The 9739-nt window shown below is 37.6% G+C and overlaps 1 protein-coding gene across 1 annotated transcript in view; it reads right to left on the reverse strand.

Annotated features, from left to right (window-relative positions):
* The window catches only part of WDR43 (WD repeat domain 43), a 37904-nt gene that overhangs the window by 27757 nt on the left and 408 nt on the right, over nucleotides 1-9739 (reverse strand). The window contains exons 2-3 of the mRNA XM_014546626.1: nucleotides 4175-4312; nucleotides 2118-2239 (exon numbers count right to left, since the gene is read on the reverse strand). The gene's annotated coding sequence lies outside the window, so the exon portion shown is untranslated. The remainder of the gene's footprint in view (nucleotides 1-2117; nucleotides 2240-4174; nucleotides 4313-9739) is intronic.

Raw genomic sequence — 9739 nt, forward strand, 5'->3', positions numbered from 1 at the left:
GAACTCATACAACTTAACAAAAGGAAGATAAACAATCCAATAAAAAAATGGGCAAAGGACATAAATAGACACTTTTCGAAAGAGGACATACAGAAGGCCCAGAGACACATGAAAACATGCTCGAAGTCACTAATCATCCTAGAGATGCAAATCAAAACAAAAATGAGATACCATCTCACACCTGTCAGAATGGCTATCATCAATAAATCAACAAACGACAAGTGCTGGCGAGGATGTGGAGAAAAAGGAACCCTCGTGCATTGCTGGTGGGAATGCAGACTGGTGCAGCCACTGTGGAAGACAGTATGGAGTTTCCTCAAAGTTAAAAATGGAACTCCCATTTGACCCAGTAATCCCACTTCTAGGACTATATCCCAAGAAACCAGAAACACCAATCAGAAAGGATATATGCACCCCTATGTTCATAGCAGCACAATTTACAATAGCAAAGATTTGGAGGCAACCTAAGTGCCCATCAGCAGATGAGTGGATCGAAAAATTGAGGTACATCTACACAATGGAATACTACGCCACTATAAAAAAGAAGGAACTTTTACCATTTTGCAACAGCATGGATGGAACTGAAGAGCATCATGCTAAGCGAAATAAGCCAGTCGGAGAAAGATAAATATCATATGATCTCACTCATATAGGGGGGTACAATGATCACATAATTAGATGAACAAAAATAGATCCAGAAACAAATGGCGGGGTGGAGGGGTGGGGGAGCAACCAAAGGACTTGTATGCGTGCATATTAGCATAATCAATGGACAGAGACACTGGAGTGGTGGGGGCTTGCCCAGTGTGGGAATGGCTGGGGGGGGGGCGGTCAATCAGGGAAAAAGGAGACATGTAAAACTTTAGACAATAAATAAAAAAATAAAAAATTGAATAAACTTGGTTTTATGGAGGGGGAAAAAAAAAAAGGAGCAAACCAACAATGAAACATGGAATTTAGGAAATAAAGGCTACATCTGACAAGAGAATTTTCAAGATGACGGAGAAAGAAAATCCCAGGACAACTGTTCAGCAGACCCTCCAAGGCAGAAGTCCTCCAAGAAATAAATGTAATTGGAGGAAAGCCTCCAATAAATAATAAAACTGATGTGTCTAAAAATAACTGAGAATTATGCTACTATAGAAGCGAGAATGAAATGACAGGTATATACAAACCTAAGCAAATGCACAGTAAGTCTCTCGAACTAACTTCTTCCAATATATTCTAGACATTGGTGACAGATTACTTTTTTCCAAAGCATTATTTTGGTTACTTTATTTCCAAGACACTGCCCTTCACTGACTCTCTCCTGCTTACCAAATAGTTGTTTGTGGTTTTTACCTGCCACTTAAGGCCAGACTCTTAAGATACTTTGGTTCATACCCTCTACCAGAAAACTCTAATATGTCCCTCATCTAAGTACTCTACTCCGTTCTAAGAAAATATCTCACTTCCTTTTCTCCTAGCCTTTGCCATTTCCCCACCTTCCTTTCCCCATCCTTGGAAGGATTCTCCCAGCCTTTTCTATCCAAATCTTATCTATTCTAGAAAGCCCAACAGAAATCTCTACTCTTCCACCAGGCCTTTCCAACACTACCCTACGCATGTGACCAGTTATCACATGCTATCTGATGACATCTCTTGCGCAGTTATCTTTTATACCATTATTTAACTTTTATGTATGCAAGATTTCATTAAAAGTTCCTTGCCTAGCTGATGTGGCTCAGTGGACTGAGTGTTGTCCTATGGACTAAGAGGTCCCAGGTTCGGTTCCCAGTCAAGGCACATGTCCGGGTTGCGGCCTTGTTCCCCAGTAGGGGGTGTGAGGAGGCAGCCAATCAATGATTCTCTCATGGATGTTTTTATCTCTCTCTCCCTACCTCTCTGAAATAAATAAAAATATATTTTTTAAAGTTCCTTGAGAAGAGTCTATAGCCTTATAGATTCTTAAGCCTATAAGAGTGGCAACATTCCCCAATATGCCCAATATCAAATTTTACTTATAACAAGAATACAATATTGGGGAAAAATAAAAAAGAACACAGTCTTGATTTGTCAAATTCTAATGTATCTCCAAGTCACTCCTCCAGTACTGCAGAACCATCAATGTTACTCACCACTTTACTTTGCACGTCTGTGTATTCCATTCCACAATATGTTTATCATCTGAACAACTATACAAACAGCCATTGTCTCGATGCCACTGTATGCAATTGACTTTGTTGTCATGTCCACCGCTCTGTAAATTTAAAAAAAAGGAGATTAAAGGAAAAAAATCTCATATGCACCCTGGAATTATCAATGAACAGTTAACTAAAACATTAGGCTTAGGTTAAACTAAAAACACCTACATCTATCTGTTTCCAACATCAAAAATGAGATGAATCAGCCATAACTTCATCAAATGCTAACCTTCCCTTCTCTGCTGGAAAAACATACTTCCACATGCTAAGTTAAAGGATCCTAATCCTAACCACCACTGCTTTTAACAGTAATGCCACCATAAAGCATGGCACGTACTTCATATACAGTGGCAAAAAAACTGTGACACTTGAGTGAACTAATAAAGTCCAATCCTAAGAGTTTAAAGTCAACATTTTAGATAAAAATCATGGCCAGTCAAAACTATCATTGAAAATCCTTTTTAAAAGGTGCCAAAACTCTCTCTCAACAAAGAAATCACTGTTATTTTCAGGCAAACACTAAATATTTCCTTGGGTCTTAGATATCATATTAATGATACTTTAAACATTCTAAACATGGCAAGATGCTCGCTTACTCAGAGGCACAAGATTAAAAAAAAATTTCATCACTTATCAAATTAGCTGTTTTTTGGTTAGTGTTATTGCTGTTTTAATGGGAATATTCAAAGGAGGCAATAATTCTATTGGTACTATCCTTCCATTGCTGATGTAAGTACAAATCAGGAAAACTCTTCCAGCAAGTATTTTTATACTATGTATAAAACGCCTTAATATTCAAAACCTTTGACTCATTAATTGCAGGTTAGTAATTCTGGGAATTCATGTAAGAAAAAAAATTAGAACACCAAACATATATCAGAAACCACCTAAATAGTAATAGTTAAATCATTAAGGAACTATCCAATTTAATGGTATTTTAGACAGTCATTAAAAGTATTTATAAATAGTTCTTGACAAATATGAAAATTGTTTATGTTGTAATGGAATGGAAAATATCAGGATACAAAATAGATGAACAGACAACCCAAATGTACTTTTTAAACATATGCATAAAGCCAAGAAATATATAATCTATCAAATAGGACCTTTCAGTAATAGATTTAGGTATAAAATTTTTCACTTTTCAACATTATATAGTTCAAAATTATCCATAGGTAAGATGTTACTTAAAAAAGAAAACATTTAATCATACCAACAGAAAGCATTCCTATATAGTGAACACCAAAATATATATTGCAATAAATCTTGTCTGAAACAAGGTGTGTCAGAAGTTACTATCTTGCAGAGGTAAACCCTCACTTCGCTCTGCAATGCCAGGGCTGGCTTCTACAAACCATATTCTGTTTTGCCAGCTGGATGGCCAGGAGACTCCATCAATAAGGGGTGCTAAGGGAGACAAGGGACTTATTCCTTCCTGTCTCCCAGTTTGCATCACCCCACTGCTTCTTCAACCCAGCAGTGCCAATCTTTTTAGCAGTGGCTGAATGCAATTGTTCCAGCACTTGGAGAACCAGTTTCATCACCTCCCTTCAGAGACACCAGCAGTCAGCTGGAGCCCCCCCCTCAGAGTTCTGGATCCCGGGCCCATGGGGCCAACTCCTGCTCAAGAGACAGCACCACATGAAGAGCCACACTTGCTCAGCAGTAATTCCAACCATCTCCTTCGTTCTCTAACCTAGAGATGGAGGACTTCTTCCTGCAGTTGTTATCTGTGATACTTAGCATTCTTTTTGCCCTTTCTTGTTTTCAATTTAGTCAACATTTTTTCATATCCTGATGTATAAGAACAATGTTGCCTATCATAGCTATGATTAAATATTATGTTTAGAATTTTAAATGTGTAAGGGGCAGAAAAATGCATCCATAGTGCACCTGTAGCTCCTATAGCATAGCCTAAAGTTTTTATTTAATAAATCTCTAATATACCAGTTTCCCTGCCATATCTTTATATCACATACACACATACTTACTACTAATTTACTGTGTAATTCTCCTTTTACTGTACTGTATAATAAAATACTACCAACTGCTGTACCAAGAGCCAACAAGTCAATCTGGTTACTTGTTTCTATAGGTTCTGATTTCCTTTTTTTCCTCTGGGGACTTTCCTAAAAATAAAAGAAAAAAAATGTTTAGTTTGTATTTTAAACACTGAAACATCATTAATGCATAAATGCAAATGCCCAATAGCCCACAAAGGAAATGTAATTGCTACTAAGTGACATTACTTAAAAAAAAAAAGTGGAGGTAGGATTCCCACTTTCTCACTACTTAGAAAAAAAAATCAATCCAACAGAAGAAGAGCTCCTAATTCTCATCCCCCTATCTCCTACTTCCCTGGAAGGAAGGTGTCAAATAGAACAACTTGGTACGCTCTTGATATTCTCTTAACAGGTCCAATGCTCCAATCCCAAGCAGAGAGATGACAGACCCATACATAAGTAGCCAACATCCCCCCTTCCACCTCATCTTTTCTTTCACATTCTAGCTTTGTTTTTAGGAAAACAGACACAAATGTTTTAATATTTATAAAATGCATTTACTTCAATTTGAGTGAAAAAATTGCTGTAACTAAAGAGCAGCACAGAGCTAGTCTAAAAGTTCCATGTTGTCTTGATTCCAATGACAGAAGAGGCACAAGTTTAAATCTAGTGTCAAAGGCGACAAGACTTGGATTTATTTCAAAAATGATAATAACAGCTGTCTGTCCATCAAAAGACAATCAATGATTCCAACTTCAGAGTACTACATCAGTTTATAATGCTGAAAAATTACAATTTCTGAACTTATCTTCCATGTTTGTAATTTCTTAAAATCAAAGCTTCCCAGCCTCTATTTTAGCATAAAGAAGCTGAGAAATCCATTCTTTTAGTGTAAAACGGACCAATACCCAAAGGGACATTTTCCCAGTACTGCACGATCTTTGCTCTACAGCACAAAAAAGCAGTCCAGGATACATAAAAATCTGCTCAACCCAAAACCCACCAATGAAAACTATGTTACCAGTGCATAAAGAATATCAAGGAGTAGATTTATAAAGCATTTTCCATGTTTTTCTTTATGTTATCTTATAGAGATGGTACATTTGAAGAATGATTCACTGGGCATACTTATCAACAACAATAAAAAAGATTTAACTAAAAATAGGTTAACGTTCTACACACAGAAAAAATAACACACATTTTTGCAAGTCCTGAAAAATGTATCCACCTTCATAGACCCAAAAGAGATGTTACAATTAAAAGCCGAAATATAAATCAATCTGATAATCTCAAGAGTAACATTTAATTTGCTTGAAGCTTTGAAACTTTAGCACAAGGTTTGTCCTAGATCCCAGTTTCAGTTAAATGAATTTCTAAAGCCACATCTGAATGATCCCAGAAAGCAAATGTGGTTTCTGCATATGGTTATGAACACAAATCCCTATTTCAGGTGAGGATAATGGGGGAAAGTATACCCATCTATTACTACCTCATCAGGAAACTCTCTAAGAGTCTAGAAATTATTTCTTCTGCTTTTGATTTTCCCAAATCAAATTAGAATTTATCTACACTGAGGTTTCTAACCTGTAAAACACAGGCTGGCCTAAATATATGCAATATGTTTTTCTGTGGATTTGCATTTAAAAGCACATAAATTTTAGAAATTAAACATTAACATATTCAAAGCCCTAGTTTTCCTATCAGCAAAATGTGTTTTTGGGAGAAGCAAGCAGAGTGAACAAGTGGCAGTAGTATTCAATTTTGAGGATTAACGATCTAAACCTAAATGTAATCTAATTAATTAATCTCAAAGAATTACTGACTCATGTATGTTTTCTCAGTGTTGGAAGATGTTTTTAAAAATAACTTCCCATTCAGCAGGATGAACATGTCTAAACATGTAATACATCAACCCCTTAAGAAGTTTCAATAACCAATGTGCATTTTAGTGAACTCTAATATTTAAAGTACTACCTCATTACTAAATATTTCTGAAACCAAAAGTTTAGTGTACCTAATGATTACAGTTTATGACAGGCCTTTGTTGGCATTTTCTATCTGAACCTGTTATTCCTGTGATCAAAAATTTCAATGGCTCCCCAGAGAAGAGTAAATCAACAACATAAACTAGCTGGCATTCAAAGCATCCCCAATGTGCCTCCAACTCATCTTTTCCAGCCTTATTTTCAATTCCATCCTTACATTACACTCCCCAATCACAAATAAACTTTCCCATTTTGCCTTTGCTTTTACCTGCACTTGGGAGGGGCCTTTTCCTACTCATCTCAATGATCATTTGGTTTTAAAAAAAATCTATCCATGCTTCAAGGTCTAACTCAAATATCATGTCTCCACAAAAACCTCTTTTTCTTAAGGCACAAGTGATACTCTGCTTTGCACTTCAGATGCAATATATCTGAATTGTCTTTATTCTAGTCATGCTGTTTTGTTTCCTCTAACCTGCCTAGCACAATGTTTGTGCACATAAATTGTACACGTAAATGTATTAAGTAATGGAAAGGGTAGGCTAAAAATTTGGTTCCTATATGTATTTGTGATTGGAAAATCTGAGTTCCTGAAGGTACCAGGAGTGAAGACCAAAAGGATATGATTTTTTTAGATTAGAATCTTTCTCAATATGAAGGTGAAAGTGAGCTAAGCAATAAATACCCACACCAGTCTGAAGACAGATGATCAGAATTTGATCCAGAAGGCAATAAGGCTGAGTGAGAGACCGAATGGCACATGTACATAATTTATAAAAGCAAGACACAGTACAGATGTGGTGAAGACAGAAAAAAAAGCATATCCAGGTAATGAGAAGTCTGAATTTCACCAATTTAGTAATGACATTTTAGACTAGATCCCAGAATAAGAAAAGCATTTACGTGGAAAGCCAGTGCATACTCATAAGAATGTGTATATATATAAGTGAAAGAAGTTTCACCAAAAATGTATCCTTTACCATGCAAAATACACCCTAATATTGTCTTATGCCATCACAACCCCCTAAATCTATTTCATAATCCACTAATGGATCAAAACCTTTTTTTGAAAAATACTGACCTCTAGACACTGCAAATTATGCCAAAGTTTCAAGTTTCATTCTGCAATTAGTCTTCTATGCCATTTCTTGGCCTTAGTTGCTTCTCTGGCAAATGTTTCATGGACAGCAATGAACAAAATGTGTGCATTTTATATATAATTACATATAGTATTTATACAAAAAAACCCCAATTACATTCTAATACAAAGGAACATCTATTTCTGCCAGTAGGATCTTATCTGCAGTTTACCTTCTTTTGACATTTGAATACTGGAGAGACCTTAAGACAGAGCATTGTACAAGAACACACTGGATTGTGCTACATCTCTAAGGACAAGGAGTGGGGATGCTCAGCTCAGATTCTTCCCAGAAGTATCCTTTATGCTACTATGCTTGCCCTGTGCAATGTCTGAAATGCCATGTGCTTCATTCAGCAAGCCCTAAGCTGTGAGTGTGCTTTGCAGTGATAGCAAAACAGCATAAATACATTTACTGTGGTAGCCAATAGTAAACAAGGTCTACTTCTCCAGGCTCTATAGCAGAGAAGGAAAAGGAGGAAAGTTTGAAAGATTTAAGGCGGGAATGAAAGAGCAAGTCTGTTCCTAGATGGCTTAACCACTTATTGTGTGGCTTTGGCATACCACATAACATCTCAGCCTTCGTTTATACACCTAAACCTGAGGAGCTCAAACAATAGCATCCATCCATAGTCCATCAATGTCTCCCTGTACTTTTCTTGTCATCATTGAAGGTCCTCTTCACTCAGGCTCCATCAACCAAATGGAAATGCCCAGCTACATAATATGTACAAAAACCCTTTAGAAACTACTATGGCATAAATGCAAAGTATTATAATCACTCTGTGACTGAGAACAAGAAGCAGCAGTCTAAATTTGCTACACATTTATGAACTGCTTTAACTCATTACCCTAGAAAAACAGCACCACCCCATTTTCTCTCCATTGATAACATCACCAAACTTTGTTCTTGGGTGGTGAACTGCCAATCACTGAAAAATAGAGGGTATTCTTACAAACTGATTTTCATTGAGGAATGTAGCAGTAAATGATAAATGAGTCCATATGGATCACTCGTTGACTCATTCAATAATAGCAACTAACCTTTATTGAGCACTCACTACATGCCAGACCATGCTACACCAGTCATACTATCTCAACTCCAGTGGCCACTACTACTTTATTGGTTATTAAGGCTTTGGTGAAGTCATTTAAACTTTCTTAGTTCTGATTCTTAGTTTTAAGAAATGTAGTAACTTCAGGGGATTTCATAGAGTTGTGTGGCTAAAATGAGAGAATACAGGCAAAAGGATACGAAACCTATTTTTTTAATGTAACTCCTCACACTTTTCAACGAGGCCCTCAAAATTAAAGTGACTTGCTCAATGTGACAAAACCAAGTTTGAGTTGAGTCCCGGTTATGAAACTAAATCCGGATAGTTTTCTATTGTATTAGAGTGCTATATTTAATTTAAAACTATGACTTTTAACAGGAAATTTAAGACTAGATAAATGTTTTATTTCTGAGACATACAATGTGATTGATTGTAAGTCTACAGGAAACCATAATGGGCAAAAAAAAAAAAATTTTGCCAGCCTAATATTAACTATTTGTTGCAGATAATGGAGAACTGAGCTCAATTTGTTGCTTTCTGCAAGTTGCTTAATTTTCCAGAGACTGGAAATAACAACAAAACTTGTAGCACTTACACACCAAGAACTATTCTAAATGCTTTGCACATTAAATATGTAAACCTTCACAAACACTCTGTGAGGTGGGTACTATTAACTCCATTTTACAAATGGGGAACTAGACGAAGCTAAGCCTGGATTCACAGGAAGGCAGTCCAGCTTAGCTGCCGTTCCCACGTGCGTGTGAGTTACAGCAGATGCAGCGGTGACTCAACAGGGGGTGGCATCTTACCTGAGATGGATCCCTAGCAGTGAAAAGCCTTCCCTACGTCGGCAGTGACCCTTCTAAGACAAACTTCACCTGGACTCAATATTTAAGTTAAACTACTTCACTTTACCTCCACAGTTAAACCACTTCACTTTCCTTCCATATCCTAATACAGACTTCAGACTTGTTGGAAAGGATGCACACAAAGGGAAGTCGAGCCGATGTTAAAAGTAAAAAAGCAAGAAGGTTCAAGCGGCTGAGAATGGAAAGGAGCCTGGGAGAGTCAAGAGTGAGAGTCCCACGTCTTGGACGTGGAAGACAAACACGTGGTAAGCCGGCACCCCAGGGTGGGGTGCACGGAAGGAAACAGACTTGTTGATTCCAGCCGCCCGGGGCAAATCCGATGAGAGGGTAGTGAGTGAGTCCAGGAGCGGTGTAGCCCCGAAGTGGGGCTCTGTCAACAGCCAGGGCTCAGAAGATCGCATTCTGTTAAGCGAGGCCCGGCAGCCGGAGGGGCCAGGGCCTCTGCGAACATGGCGGCCCGGAGACAGCGGGGCGAGGGCGAAGACCGCGTGGAGCCCGCTGGTGTG

This window comes from Myotis brandtii, unplaced genomic scaffold (genome assembly GCF_000412655.1).
Source record: "Myotis brandtii unplaced genomic scaffold, ASM41265v1 scaffold454, whole genome shotgun sequence".
In the NCBI taxonomy this organism is placed as follows: Eukaryota; Metazoa; Chordata; class Mammalia; order Chiroptera; family Vespertilionidae; genus Myotis; species Myotis brandtii.